At 40.1% G+C, this 15,657-nt stretch overlaps 1 pseudogene; it reads right to left on the bottom strand.

The window, feature by feature from the left end:
* Positions 1 to 11,609: 11,609 nt before the first annotated feature.
* LOC103760154 lies at positions 11,610 to 15,452 on the bottom strand (annotated as a pseudogene).
* Positions 15,453 to 15,657: the final 205 nt, after the last annotated feature.

Here is a 15,657-nt window from a genome sequence, read left to right as displayed (position 1 = left end):
CCTACTTTTTCCACTGTAATGTTTCAGCAAAATTCTCAGGCTGAGTTAGAAGTGTAGAGGCCTGGGTTTCAGTCTCTGCTCCCAAACAAGATCAGCAAACTGGTCTCTCAAATGCATTTTGTGAGTACTAGGCTATCAAATAAAATGAGATAAAGTTTGGGTTTATCAGATGGCTCTCCCTCAGATATGCAGAAGATATGTTCTAAGGACACTTAGCAAATCCCTCTCTGCTGGTCACGCAGATGAGAATTCCAGAGAATTGCACCAAACAGTAAATGTGAAATAGGTCTCCAAGTAGCCAGGTGGCAAGAGGGGTCAAGTGCTGAGACATTACTAGGAAAACCTGGTGTGTTGAAGGAATGTAGCAGTCTACAGCACTAGAAAGTATCTGAGCAGAAGATTTTAGGGGTTTGGTAACATCTACATACAAGGTGTAAGCATCCTCTCTCATTGTGGTTGCTACCATTCTGCATCTTTTAGTAAGCATAGAAAAACAGACCATCTCTGTAAGTGTCCCCATATATTGGGACACAGACATTTCTTTTCTAAACACAAATTTATGCAGACTAAAACCCCAAAGCCCCAGTGCAAGCAGTTTTAAAAATACTTGGTGATGATTTACTTGTCTATGTACCTTATATTATAACTACTGTGTTCTATCCCAGATTTCTCCATAGGGTTGGCAGGTATGACATAGTGTGCATAGGAGTCCCACATCCATCTGGGACAGCAGCTGAAGACCAGGTGGGATATACCTGAAACCCACCCTTTGCTTAGGAATGACCCAGCTCAAACAGCAGCAGGCTTACACCAAAATAAGCAAATTCATACAGAGTTTTTTTACCTGGTTCTGATGAGATCTGTTGCTTACAAGGCTCTGCAGGAGAGAGCTACCAGAACTGTCTGTTCCCAGGTTACCTTACCTTTATACTGGCTGGCAGGCATTCAGTTCTTCCAGTCCTTCCCTAAGTGGCACAGAGTGAAGTTTGTGGCACACCACTTATGCCCACATTCACTTGTTACAGCATGTACTCTTTGGCACAGCAAACAAAGTGATCCCAACCTCCTCCCAGAAGTTGAGATCAGGAGGGGTGAGGGCCCTTGGTATGCAGACAGAAACATTTGCTGCTGTGTAAAAACTGAAGTCTCTGATCAGAGATATCAAGAGAATGAAAACCAGTCATTGGAAAATCTACAAGCTTCTGAAACAGCACAAGTCAGAAATGTGATAGACAGATGGATACTTGAAGTGAGTGTGCTTGTCCTTTTTACTGACTCCTCTTGAGCTAGTACACCAGGCCTCCTTAGTCAAGCTAGACAAAACTCACTGGCCAGCAATGCTACATAACAGCAGGCCATGGGGATGCTCAGGCAGCCCCACCACATTTATGAAAGCTCTTCCCATATGCCAGTGCACTGCTTCAGAGCCAGAAGGTCTAAAAGGCAGCGCTGCAAAGGAGCTGTACAAATCCTGCTCCTCATGAGCAAGAGCAAACCTAACAGGTGCCCACCTCTGCCAGTATAAACAGGCTGTATTCCTGATTCTCTCTCCCTGTGTGACTGGGCTAATCGCCTGGAGGAGTTTGGTTTGTTGACTCTGTTGCTGTGCTGCTTTACCAGCTGCCCTGGCTCCTGCTCGCAGCACCATGGCACAGGAAGGGACGCGGAACCGCTCAGAAAGCAGAGCCCTGGAAGCCAGCATGGGACACAGAGTTGCCAAGGCAAACTGAGTCACAAAACATCCAGGTTTTTTCCTATCTCAAGTAATCCCGGAAAAAGATTTGGACTGTGTAAAAACATATACTCAATAAAGAAGTCTGGACAGGCAATGTTGCTCTTCAATCAGAAGACAGGTTTACCTTATTTTGGAAGTGGTCCATTTCCAGGAAATATGAAATAATATGAATAAGTCATATTTGTTCATTTCTACACCACCAAATCTTCCACGGAGCAACAAAAAATTAGAAAGGCTATCTTGTCATGTTTTGCAGTGCAGTGAGTTGATCAGTGCTACAAAATCTGTTTGAGAAACTAGGTAATCACATTCCTCTAGGCAGATTTCAATAGATATGAGACACTCTTCATAACACTTTTCTCTCCGTTTCCAATTAATATTTTAATGAGCAAATTTTCTTCGAAGAACCTCTCAAGGAAACAGCGAATTTTATTTGAAAGGAGAAAAAATTTCTAAAAAAGTAGTTTTTCCATTTTTCTCCATTAACACTTGCCTTGAAGCCTGATTGAAAGAATTTGATTGATCTGCTCAGAGAGATTGAGTCACTCAGATAACACAATAAAATTGTGGGTAAGTAACCTATTCCTAAAAATGACAGAACATAAAACATATAAAGACTTTAATATAAAATTCAGGTACAGCATTCTATTCCATAAGTAGACAAACCATGTAAATAAAGCTAATCTGCTACAACTAAAGCAAATTTCTATTTCATAGGTTTGATCACAACATAAAGAAATAGCTTTTCATAGACTGTAGTTCCTTTATGTTGAATTATGTGTATGCAATAACATTTTCAACAAGTAGACTAGACAGTTCTCACAGTGCTTATATATCTATAGCTCAGGTATTAATACTGTGAACTAAATAGCCATTAACCAGGCACACCACAAGGCCCAAGGGCTCTTACCCTGTTCTTGGCTCAACCATCTGCAAGACTGACTCTTTGTACTACAGTTTGACTATCTGTAAAATTGTTGTTTATGCCCTTCATAAAGCATTTCAAGCTTCATGGGCTGGACATGCTGTAAAAGAGCAGGTATTCATTGGAGTCATTATGCCAGTGACTTAAAAGCCACCAACTATTGAAAACAATAGACATTAAGCGCTTTCTGACATTTGGGTTTAGGAGTTTTCAGTCGTTTCTCCACACCTCACAGGTTAAACCTAGTGTGCCTTTGAGCAGTGGTCCAGCACCTTTGGGAAGCGTTGGCTTTCTGAGGCAGAAGTTTTATAGCTGATCTGCAGAGAATATTTACTGTGTCTGAGACAGATTGGATCTTAAGCATGCATGGAATAGACATGGCGTTTCTTGAAAGCGTCAGATTCTATGCTCAGATGTCACTTACCTGGTCTCATCTGTAACCACAAACATGAATAGAAAGGCCAGACTAAATTTTCAGTCAGAAAAAATGGTCATGCTAGAAGAAACCCATCTACAAGCTAACGCCAGCCAAATGCATTCTTTCATAAATGAAAATTATTATTTCTTCTGTACTTTATAGTTTGCCAGCCAGAGCTGGAGGAAATCCTCCAGGTATTGAAAAGCAATAGTAAATGTGTAGTAGTTAGCAAAGCTGTTGCCAATACACCAGCCAAGAAGTTGTCTGATGGCAACCAGCAAGTAGCCCAGTAACTCACCTAACAGTGATTCAACCCATTGCAGAGCAGATGGGTCACATCTCCCAGAGGTCTCAGCTCACATTCACCTTCCCCTTTCCTTCAAATCTTTGCAATGTTCTGACACTTCGCCTGGCCACAACTCAGGTGTATGTCATGACCGTTCCTTTCCCTGCCCAGGAGCTCAGTGGCGTAAGGAGAAGCAGTGTCACAGATCAGGATACAGACAGTGCTGGAGAGCACAGCCTGCCTGCAGCCTGCCCAGGCCTGGCTCCACGGCAATACTTGCCACTGCCCTGGCTGCTCTACCTTCACATCCCACCACAGACTACAGTCCTGACGCTACAAAGCTGCCAAGTGAATGTGTTCCTCTCAAACTCTGTCTGCCAAGATTGCACGGGGACAGTAATACTGATTGTTCATTAAAAAGCCCTAATAGGTGTTTAATGACAGCAATTTTTTTGCAGTGCCAGTTGGTATTTTAATAGCCTTAATAATAGCACATATTAGTAGCATTATTACTTGCTTGTGTAACACTATGCTATGCCAGTAGTAACCAATGAACGCACATTCTAGGAAATTCATCCACCTGGAGCTGATTTCTCTGAGTAAAGCTTTAAATTCAGGGAAATGGGATGTGAGTTGGGTGTGAGGTAACGCCCTTTTGGAGTTATAGATCAGCTTCCAATTCCTGTTGATGCAGAAATCAGTTTAAAAGTAGGTAATTCCCCCTGGGCCGTTTGTGTGCCTGCTGCTCCAGACTCAGCCAAGAGCGACAGACCTGCTGCTCAAGCCAAGCTGCCGAGAGGTAGGAATCCAAGATGGGGAGATGCCAGTGTGCCATCTTTTGAACAGTCTTTTCCATCCATCCTCCATATGACTAAAAAATGAATAGTAAGAACAGATGAAACAAATAATATTACTAGATTATGATATCAGTTTTGGAGTGTCTGATGAAAGCAGCTCAACCAGCAGCCTCAGATATGTCCCAGCCAATGGGCAAATGTTGTAACCATTGATAGCAACTGCTGTAAATCATTTTAGAGCTATTACTCAAAAGATAGTTGTCAGCACCTCCAATAGGAGCCTGCACTTGTGTGATTCTGTGGTCCCTCAGTGAGAGCAGATGTTGGCCAGACTTGTGCTGAGCACTGGTTCAGGTTGGGTATTTTGCTTTTGCTATTTGTTATATACTTGATCTGCACACTGAGCATCAATACTTTGACATCCTACACGGATTATCTTTTACTGGCACTGCCCTTCTTTCTGTGCCTATTGAGGATTGTGGTTAGCATCAGAGAGCTGGTACTAATTTCAGGCACACTGTTATGCTAAGTCAGTCCTGTTATGACTCACAGCAGCTCCCGGGATATGTGTGGCATATCAGTTTGGCACAGTCACCTGGGCTCCTTCCTTTGGCTCCATGGTCAATCCTTTTCTTTTTCTTACCCATCTGCCAAGCAAAATGATCCCAGCACACAAGTCCCATATGGCTGTATTCCCATTTCTCCCCCTTTCATATACTTCTGGGCTTCTTCCCCTGCTGCCCCAAAAGCATGAGAGGCCATAGCAGCTGTTTTGAGCAGAACCTGTAACTGCTACCTGGACAGCCACTAAAAAAAGATTGAGACAATTTTCTTTGCAAAAATTCCACCAGAAAAGCCAAGGACTGAACTGGTAGTTCAATGCTATTTTTCACATACCAACTGAAAGTTTTTCTAATTGATTGGCAATCAGCTTGTTCTAAAAAAGTCAGGGTCAAACTCCCAGCTGGTGTAAATTAGAGAAATTCCAGTGAAGTCTCTGATTCATTTTCCAAATGATTTAAAATTCAGCAGCAGCTTTAAACTGCCAATGTTATCCATCAAACAGCTGGCTAAAATTCAGAAAGATAGTACATTTTCTGTAATGATGTTTGAGATTAAGTATTCTTCATGGACCAGATATAATCAATAGAGGTGCTAAAGGAACCATCCTGAAGGTTTAAAAAGAACCAAAACAAAACCCAAAAAAAAACATGCAACTGATAAACATAAATTTTAAGAATGCAGAATCAAATTTGTGGTCTCTACAGATGTGTGTTAGTTACCCTAATGAATCAAATTTAAGTTTTAAGAGTTCTGCTGTTCTCTTGGATGGAAGATTGACACTCCTGACAAAGTGACTGGAAGGATTTTGCTAGCTCTCAGTGGGAGTGGACTGCATCCCTTGTGAAGCACAATTCCCTAGCAGGTGTGAATACCACCTGTGTGCACGGCACAGTTGTTGCATTTTTGTTTCCTTTCTCTTTTCAGTTCTGCTTCTCAAAACATTCAACATATTGCTGTTCCAGACAAATATTCTAATGAAATTAAAGGCCCTAGAGGTGAACAGCCTTGAGAGAATTAGGGTGACAAAGGAAGATGACGGAAACTCCAGAATCTGCCTTTTCTCCTGTAACGGACAAAGACTTTGTCTTAGGAGATAAACAAACATTGTCTGAACTTGTTTTATAACTTCTGGGAAGTCTAATATCAGGTCTGCCTCTAACACTTGTGTGTATTAGGAGACTTTTGCAAACCTGGTAATTCTGACTGCAATTCTTCCTGTTTTCTTCAGTTGCCAGACAAAACAGAGCTGGTTTGGGGCTCTTCCTCTTCAGTGTGCGCATCTTACTTCCTGGCATAATTACAGCCACACTGTTTTCCCTGTCTGCTCCACACTGTTGGGCAAGAAAGTCACTACTACTGAAGTCTATATTGTATCAAGGTAAGACAATGATATATGTGATATAGAATGAGATATGTCATTTTACAGGCCAGGAACTCTAATAATAATTTAGATAAAGGCAAGCCCAAACTGTAAATTACACGTTTTCTTTAATCCTATATTCATTTAAAATATAACCAAAACTGTTTCTGACTTTAGCATACAATAAGTCACAATGCAGAATAAAAAGAAATGTAAGAAAATATGTGTTATTGAAATAAAAGCTATATATACTTGGGAAGTGGAGAAAAGGATTTTACCACGCATAGAAACACCCACTTCTTCTCTCCCAGGAGTTACTTGTAAATCTTTTGTACTCATGTTGCCTTAACTGAATGCTAGTTAAGTCTGTACTGTGTTCTAGGTAAAGAGTGATTTTCTTGGTAGCAGAGGCATGCATTAGTCTTTATTTCAGAAATCCAATCTTTTAGACTAAGGACTTTTCCCTAAATGCTCAGCTGCCATCCCTCCTCCCACTCTCTGGGAGAAACTAACCAGTGTACCATTTCTTTAACACAGATGGCTCTGACAGATGCAGTGAAAAGCTAGGAAAGCCTTCACCTTCGGCACTGAGCCCATTTCCATGACCTGTGCCTGAAGACTTGGAAAAAGGCTAGGCTTTTCCTTGCTGAAGAGCATATTCCACATGCAGCAGGAAACTGCAGAGCTGCCCAAGCCCTAAACAAATCTTGAGAATCAATGCTCAAGCCTTTAGCAACCACATCCAATGAGGGTTAAAAGAAGAGCCACTTCTAAATACCAAGGAAGTCACATTTAGTTGAGACTTTCTGCAGGGAGTCCATAGGGTATACCAGACCGTGAAACGTAATCTGAGTAAGTAACCCCATTGGCTAAGCCAGAAAATCCTGCTTTAAACTGGGAGCCCAGTAGAAAATTCAGGTACTAATTCAGCAGGTTAGGGTTCAAGATATATTAAGACTTAAATATAATTCTGTAATTTTCAGAAAGTGGCCTTCCTCAGACTTTCACCAGTGGAGCCCAAGGTAGAAATACGTGTAAAAAAAAATACAAGAGATCTGTAATTTGTTCCACTATTCTCAATACAATGACATGGTGATTAAATTATTCAATATAAGCATAAAATAATCTGTCATAACTGAGAGTTCTAGGGATCAGATAGGTAGTTCCTCTTTAATCCCCTCTACATAAAAATGAGAACAACAGAAACGAACTCCTAACTATTAATCTGACTCATTATGTGTACTTAGGAGCCCTATTCCCATCAACTTCAGTGTAGAACACGATTAAAAATGAATGTGCAATGCAATCTGTACAGTGTTTAAAATGCTGTATTTAATAGTGTTATTGCTGAGTTTAAGCATCATTTCAGGGAGTTAAGCACCTGAATTATGCCAAGGCAAATCTATTTTACACTTGACTGTCAAACTGATTTGCAACAAAGCCCCAGCCTGGGATTAAGATCCTCATCCAGACATCTGGAATGGGTTGAGTGATAAAGAAAAATCCTTACTGTAAGATCAAGCAGTAGAAATGGGCAAGAAGGTGCAGCATTACCCTTCAGCTGCCTCAAGGCTAATGAGAAAAAATAATTTAATACTGAATAAGTTAAGATCATTGGGAATAGGGCTGCCTACACTGGATCAGAATTTCTGATTTAATTCAAAACACTAACTGAACCTTGTTGTCACTTGGCTCTGTACTTCCTAACTGGCTGCACATGCAGATGGGGTTTGTCTGATTGGATCTAAATGAAGAAACAAGGCCATGAATTTTATAGCCATTTCACAGTATGACAACAACCAGGCGCCAGCTTCAAACATCTGTCCTTTGCCAGGATGACAGGAAATAGAAGCGAAACAAGAAGATACCTTTGTCAACATAAAGCCAGTGGGAAATGTGATACACAATGTCAATGACAGAGAATTACTAAAAATGGATGTTCCAAATAACCTGAAATTTGGAATTAATATTGTTCTCATTGCAAAATGAACTCATAGAAGAGCCTAGGAGGCTGATCAGCAGGTAATGATGTCAGAGCAGTTTTCCTTCTGTCCTGTTCTCATTCACAACTACAAAACCATTTCAATAACCTTGGTTGCCTCTGCTAAAAGACTAGATGTACTGAAAATTGTACATGGTTTCAATTATTAGTGAGATACATGCAGATTTTTATCTGTTTGTTAATGTTCTGGTTAGGTGAAAGAACATTTAAGCTTATTCTTATATTGTTTAAAAAAATCAAATAGGATATTTATTGGTTATCTAAATGCTTAGTAGCTTATCAAAACCTTTAGCAACTTGGATAACAAGCTCTTTCAGATATTTCTACGTTTAGATGTCTACACAAGCTTCTTGAAAACTTGTGTTTGCTTGTAACACATGCCTTCTGATCTATTTTAGGAATGTTCTAGCATGGAAGAGGCACCTATCAAGGTCTCAAGACCCTTGTGTGTAACTCCCTGGGAGGCACCCCAGCTTGATGCTAGGCCTATTGAAACAAAGGGAGCTTGCCATTGTCTTCATATGACTTTGGGTCAGACCATTGAAAACACTCAGAGAGTCCTGTGCTTATCAGCTGTCCTCTGATTTTTAGTTTCGTATATTATTATTTCCACATGATATTTCTAAGAAATGTTCTAAAACGTGAAAGTAAGAATCCCAATTTGTACTATAGTAAGAGAAGGTACATTTATTATACTTAAAAGCATCCATTCTCATGGATGTACAGAGATTTTTTAATTCTATCACTACCATTCAGAAGGTATAATAACATAAACTGAACTTTAATCCTCTTCAGGGAAAAAGCCTACTGCTAGATTAATTTTTTCTACCATTGACTTTATTATGACATGTTACGTTCCATACACCACGTACAAGAGTTTTAACCATGTGGCTGCTGAGAGCCCGGGTGCAGATATTCAGGCCTGTTTAGGTTTTTAACTCCTACTGAAATCTGCAAAATAATTTAGCTACTGTAATGGTAATTTTTGGCATGTCTAATATAGATGCAAGAGGAATCCATGATCTGGAGTTTAAACCATCTTTACAGGATGCTCTATGGTGGTTAAATCCCAGGAATGAAATGTGCAAACACCAGCACATAGCTGAGGATGGCAAAACACAACAGATAGGAAACACAAAGAGAAGAAAACAGAAGTAAAAAAAGTTATAAAATTAGGAATCAGAAGTGCTCCTCACAGGAGAACAGAAGAGAGGTTGTTTGATCTTAGAGGTGCAGCTCACACAGATTTATACCACAGCTCACATAGCCTGAGTGTCCAGCCTCAAAAGGAAAGAGAGGAGTCAGAAGGACCACCTGGCTCAGCTTTCCCCATGAGAACAGACTCTGTATGTGGTGTACCCTGCTGTGGGGGCACCCTGCTGTAATTTGGGAGGCAACTCCTCACTGTGCCGTCCTGCACATCTTCTCACACTGCAAATCTCTACTACTTGGCCCTCACAAAATCATCTGACCTGCCAAGGCTGTTGAGAGGTCCAAACCAGCTAAACTCCACTGCACCTGAAGTGCTCCTCAGGAGGTGCCCTCCCCCTGATGAGTACACTTCTAATTTAGTTGTCCCACTTCAACGGATATATTGGGTGGCAGAAATCTGGGCCTGCATTCCTGGATACCGAGGAATATCATAAGATTTATACAGGATGCATTTATGTCTTACAGACAGTTGCAAATTTAACTCATTCACAGAAGAGTTTGAAATTTGATTTTATGAAATACTGGTTCACTACCCCACTGTTTAGTTACTCTGAGCGTGACTATCTCATTATAAGATGTGGCTTTAACGAAGACATCAAGAAGAGTCAAAACTAACATCTAATCCAATGCTGCTCAGAAAACATTAAGAGACATTTTGTTTCTTATTAGCGTGTACTTTGGTCCTACAGCACAAGCAGAATGTGAAATGAATCATTTTTACACCCTTCCCTTGAAAAATCTGCCACAATCAGCACTCTGATTTTAACACACTGCATTTTTCTGAGAAAGACATTCCATAAAAAAAAACCAAACGAAAACAAACAAGCAAAATATCTCTATATAGTTTTCTTCACTATAAAAAATATGCTTCAGAAAAATTTTAGTAGATCTCCTGAATTTATTTTTGAAAGAAATAGCCTACATTTAGTTGATACTTTTTTTTTTTAAAGAAGGAACATTCTAAATTCAATTAATTTCTTATTGATTAGTTGTGGTTTAGTCATAGTCTCCCCTAACTTAAATGGAATTTAAAATATGTCTTTCTGCAGTGGAATTCTGTCAAAAAATAATGAAATTTTTTCTCACTAGCCTTCAAGAGCTCTATTAACATAATGTTTGTTCACTGCACAATAGCTTTTCTAACACAGTTATTATGGCAATAACTCAGTTAAGTTAGATATGAGGGTAATAACACATATTTGAAAAATGAAAAACTTCTAAGAGGTGCAAAATCACAGAGGTCTAAGCCTGATGGGATCTTTAAGGTTCTGACACAAAAAGGAATAATGGGGGCAAGTGAGAGCTGGATGGTATGTTTCAAATGTTTGCCTGGATCAAATGGAAAAAAAAAAAAAAAAAAGCAGAGAACTCAGCATAGATCTGATTCTTGTGTAGTTGCTCTGCAAATGGTAGAAAAGAAATTTTAGCTAATGTGAAACTATTCACTTTATTTTTTCCTTGTACGTTCTAAGAAATATGTAATACGTAGGCAGCCTGTGTTAATAAATTAACTCAGGATAACTTAAATTTGGCTAGTTTGAATGACTGATAAATTTTATACAGAAAACATAACCCAATTGAGGTGCAAAGGGCTTCAGCAACTTGCACTCCCAAGGAAACACCACAGTGTGTAGATCTGCAAAGAAGCCATGTTATATGCTAGAAATGCAGGTGATGTCAGCAGGGCTGTATGGCAAGACTGTACGGGTCTGGAGCTGATGAAGATGATTCAGAGGATTGCCTTTCTCATTTGACTCTGGTGGAAGGAAGTTCACCCTCCTGTTCATGTTGATTCTGACAGAAATCACATCCAAATGTTTAAAAAATTGGCTGAAGTAATTGAATTTGCTGAGGACAACCAAACACTTATTTTCAGCCATTTATTCACATGCTGGCTGAGTTTTCTATACTATCTGTTGTGAGAAAAATCAACCCAGAACACCCATTTCACACAGCTTTAAGGAAAAAGTCTTTTCTCATTACAAAGTTTAATGTACGGCTTTCTGAAAACTCCAGGACATGACAGAGCCTTAGAAATCAATCTTTGATTTTAATGGGGTTAGGTCTTATATGTAATACAAAACCTTTCCATCTAATTTTATCAGCCTGCTTCATTTTACTTACCTGCACACAAGCACAAGGAGAGTTCTCATAATATGACAAATTGCTGAGAACCACTGGTACACCTCATCTAATCTGATTGATGTGCTAATCAGGCTCTAGATAACTTCCTAGTATTTTACCCAGCTGGAAAGGAATTTGACCAGGATGATATAACTATTACAGAACTGTCTTCCAAAATGCCTGGTATTAACCGTTGGCTTCATTCCCTACCGCTGGTTGCCTATGAGCCTCACAAGACATTGTTAAGCCAGGAAAAACTGACCATATTTCACGGTTGTCCTGAATGGAGGACAGCAAAGACTGGTTAAGCAACCAGCTCTGCTGGTACTGAATGCTCAGGACTGGTGCAGTCAGACAGTGTCTATTAATGGGATAAAATTAGGATCTTACACATTGCATCTAAATCAGGCTCAAGCTTACCTCTAAAGAAGTTAAATTCATATCTCACCAAAGAACAATGCCTGCAGCTCCCAGGGCACTTTCTCCAACAATGTTAATAAGATCTCACTACAGTGAAAAGAGTAAAGGCATCACTGTCAGGTTAATTCAGCATTTCTTAGCCTTTCTAAAGTAATGCAATGGTATGTTATGTGACTGTCTCTTGGACTATGTTTTCTTTTCATTCTGGTCCCTATGAACTGTATTTTATTCTGGCTAAAGATTTGCTGTCTAGACTACAGTGATTATGAAACAAAAGTTGCAAACTTAGGTACTGCCTGAGATGTTGGTAATAAGCAAGTGAATAAACATGGGGGGATAAAAGCATTTTAATTCACTTTGATGCAAAAATTTAATCATAGATGTGCTGGTTTAAAGGTAAACCAGCTGGGGAAATGAAATCAACTCAAAAGAGAGATTATAAGTCAGAATAACAATTTAATAAAGTAATACAATAAGTACTATTATACAGACAAAAAATTGGTTTTAACCCACAAAACCCAAATGTAAAACCCAGCACCTTGGGGCATTAACAGAGTGGTGTTCTTTGGGCCCCCTGAGTCCAAAGAAAAAGGAGGGGGGAAAACCTGTTGGCGAGAGTGCTGTTGCAGTCTGGTTGAGAGTGGTGGTTGCAGTCTGGTTGAAAAGTGGTGGTTGCAGTCCGGTCGAGAGTGGTGATCTGCAGTTTGGTTGAGAGCGGTGATCTGCAGTCTTCCTCTGGATCCCACAGGTGGTTAAAAAAGTCCCAGGACTCCAAGATTATATATCCTCCAGTTCAGGCAGGAATGCACAGTACCTCCCTCAGGGCAGGGGGGTTCCTCAATGGGCGTGAGGAGAAGAGCAACCTCCTATCTCACAGGCCTCTTAACAGCTAGTTTATAGCCTGAGGAGTCAGGCTCTATGGGCAGAGGGTGTAAATGGTTCATTGATAACAGTTTCTGGGAAATGGCATGGAAGGCTATAGAATACACAGTTTTGGGTTACACCCATACAGTGATGAACTGGTCCCAGCTGTTCTAACTAGGACATTTGATTATCAATTACTAGAAGCAACTGAAATCCTTTCATTGAAGTGGTATTCTTAATGCGAGAATTCCCCAAAGCATTCCATCAGTTCTGTTTTTGCTAATAAGGGGAGGGAGAGAGCTATTTTGCTATGTAAATCACCTGTTTTTCAGTTCCTCTCCAATGTGAAAGCTGTGATTCTAAAAGCATCCATTGTTCTTGATGCTTTGCCATAAAAGAATCTCATTCAGATTCCTATAAAAACCTAGAAGAAGTGCTTGAAAATAGGCACACACTATAGGAGGAAAATATGGGCGTTGTGCAACCTCAAATGAAAGAGAAAATGCAACACTTGATGAATCTTAAGAATTTCAGTTTCAATTTTTTTAATCTTTCTAGTTTTGTCTTTTACTGTACCTTTTCCTCATATAGCAGGCTGTAAGGAGAGGGTATCTGGCGCTTGCATGTTTATCCTTAATTTGAATGGTGATTAAGAAATCAACAAAAACTGAATTGCTATGCCACAAGCACAGAATTTGAAAGGCTACTGATATGCAAGTGACTTCCTAGATGTTGTCACCAACTTAGAGGAGTTTGAGAGCCACAGCACATCAAGAAATCAAAATAGAAAAGCTTCACATGAATTAGTTGCCCGAAGGGAAAAAGAGGCAGGAACTGGACTTAAAAGGACAAAGGGGATGCACAGCAGCCCACAGCAGTTACTGATGTCTGTCTATTCTCTCCTTGCAAAGATAAGGAAGGGCAAACTGGATAAAACCACCAAAGCAGGTGCCAGCACTTCCTTTAATGTCTTCGAGACCAAGAGAAGTGAAGCCCCTTGCTGGGAAGTGTAGTGGGTGATGGATGGCAGTGATAGGGGAGTAGTGACATCTGATAGAAGAGGGAGCTAATACTCTTTCCCAGACAGGGTGCCAGCTTTAGACTCTCTACCTGGACAGAAAATTTGAACATAGCCTTTAAAAAGTGAATACAACTCACTTGCTGTACTCTGAAACAGAGAAATTGTGGCCTGCTGGTAGTGTAGTCGCTGTCTACAGGTGAGAACAGAGCCAGGGCAGTGGCAGGCAGGTTATACTGCTTTTTCACGGGAAGCCTATTGTCCTCATCCAGGTCCTGGGAGGATGTCCAGGATGAAGTAAAAAACGACTAGGGTAATGCACTTATCTTGAAAATACTTTTATGTGTATATTTGTATGTGTTCAGTACCCCTTGGTTCTGGTGCACCTCTGCCTGTCCTGAGGTAGGTATTATGGGACTCAATTAAATGGTTTTGAGGTGGAGGCGTGCAGGAAGACTGCATTTCCCTTTCTTATGTACGCTGAACAAGTTGGTAGCATCTCTGTCTCGGTCCCTTCTATAAAAAAAGCAGGTATCTGGAAATTAATTAGTGATTGCATACCTCAGCACATCAGGGAGGATTAATGTATTAACAGCCTCCTATGTACTATATCATATTTCTGGAATACTTTTAATCCATTCAAATGCATAGCAATGAATTAAAGAAAAAAAAACCCAAGGTATTCTGGGCTGCAATTTTTATTCAGAACATGGAGCTCCTTAAAGCATGTGGATAATTACCATGAACCAGCAGACCTGGCCCAAGTAGGAGGTGTTTCATTCCAATGCACCATCTGCAAGAATGGTTAAAGGATAAATGCAGGCTACATTGTTCCAGCAAAAACTCCCCATAGAGAGAACTAATAAAGGTTCATCTCTATAACCTAGTCAGGTATACACAAATACAGGCAAAGCATAATCTTGGGATGTCATAGAAGAAATCCTTATGGGTTTATTCAACCTAAACTGAGAAAAGTGCAAAATGTTTATGTGTTTAGAAGGGGGTTTCTTAATGTCAGTGGAAGGACACGGGTCTGTAATACTATCACAGAGCCAGGAAAATGCACTGTTTCTCTTCACTCTTTGGGCAGAAACCAGGGTGGTTCTAATCATGGAGAAAATAATTATGACAGTCAGGGTATAAGCAGTATTCGCACAGGCCCTTTGGGTTTTTTTCATTCCTAGTGCAAGTGTTTCCTTCATAAAAGCTTTTGCACTTTCTTCAAAGGAAATGGCTAATATTCAACATTTTTTTGCTGAAATATTCACTTCAGTTGTAAGTTTCCTAGACTTTCTTCTGTAGACACCTTTTGCACCACAATTGGCCCACTGAGGTCTCCAGTGCACCCAGTCTGTGAAGCTAACCCAGTGAAGTCCTTAGCTGTGATGTAATAGTTAATGCTATGCCTTTTCTTTCTGCATGAATTTGAAAACTGAAGTTCTAGTGTATGCCACCATTAACAGGGATTTCCTGTGATGTGTCTGCCCTCTTGCTTTAGCTAGTGGGCTTCAAATCATATAGAATATTTTCAGGTTGAGTACATTGTACCTCAGGGATCGCAGTTCTGTCAGTCATTGCAGGCAGTCTTAAAAGGTTTGCTCTCCCAAAATGGTGGTTGGGATGGTTTCATAGCGAGGGAATTCCAGATGAGAGCTATGTGCAGCCATGCCAGGGGCTGAAAGGTGAACAATGCACAACAGCGTTTCATTTTCAGGCAGTCCTTTCATGACTTAAAAGACAGCAAGAGGCAGATCTCCCAGTCTGTCTGTGGAACATAATAGAAGTATAGGTATTTATTTCATGTATAGATATATGGATGGGTATCAGTCACTCCTAAGACATCTACCATGCTAACACTGAAGAAACAAAGTGAACACAATGTAACCCAAAGAAAGGAGGAAAAATATCACCAAAGTTAATCAGTGTAATTCT

The sequence above is a fragment of the Manacus vitellinus genome, unplaced genomic scaffold (genome assembly GCF_001715985.3).
Source record: "Manacus vitellinus isolate BGI_N305 unplaced genomic scaffold, ASM171598v3 scaffold_13_pilon, whole genome shotgun sequence".
Taxonomy (NCBI): domain Eukaryota; kingdom Metazoa; phylum Chordata; class Aves; order Passeriformes; family Pipridae; genus Manacus; species Manacus vitellinus.
This window is presented reverse-complemented; position numbering and strand designations above follow the sequence as displayed.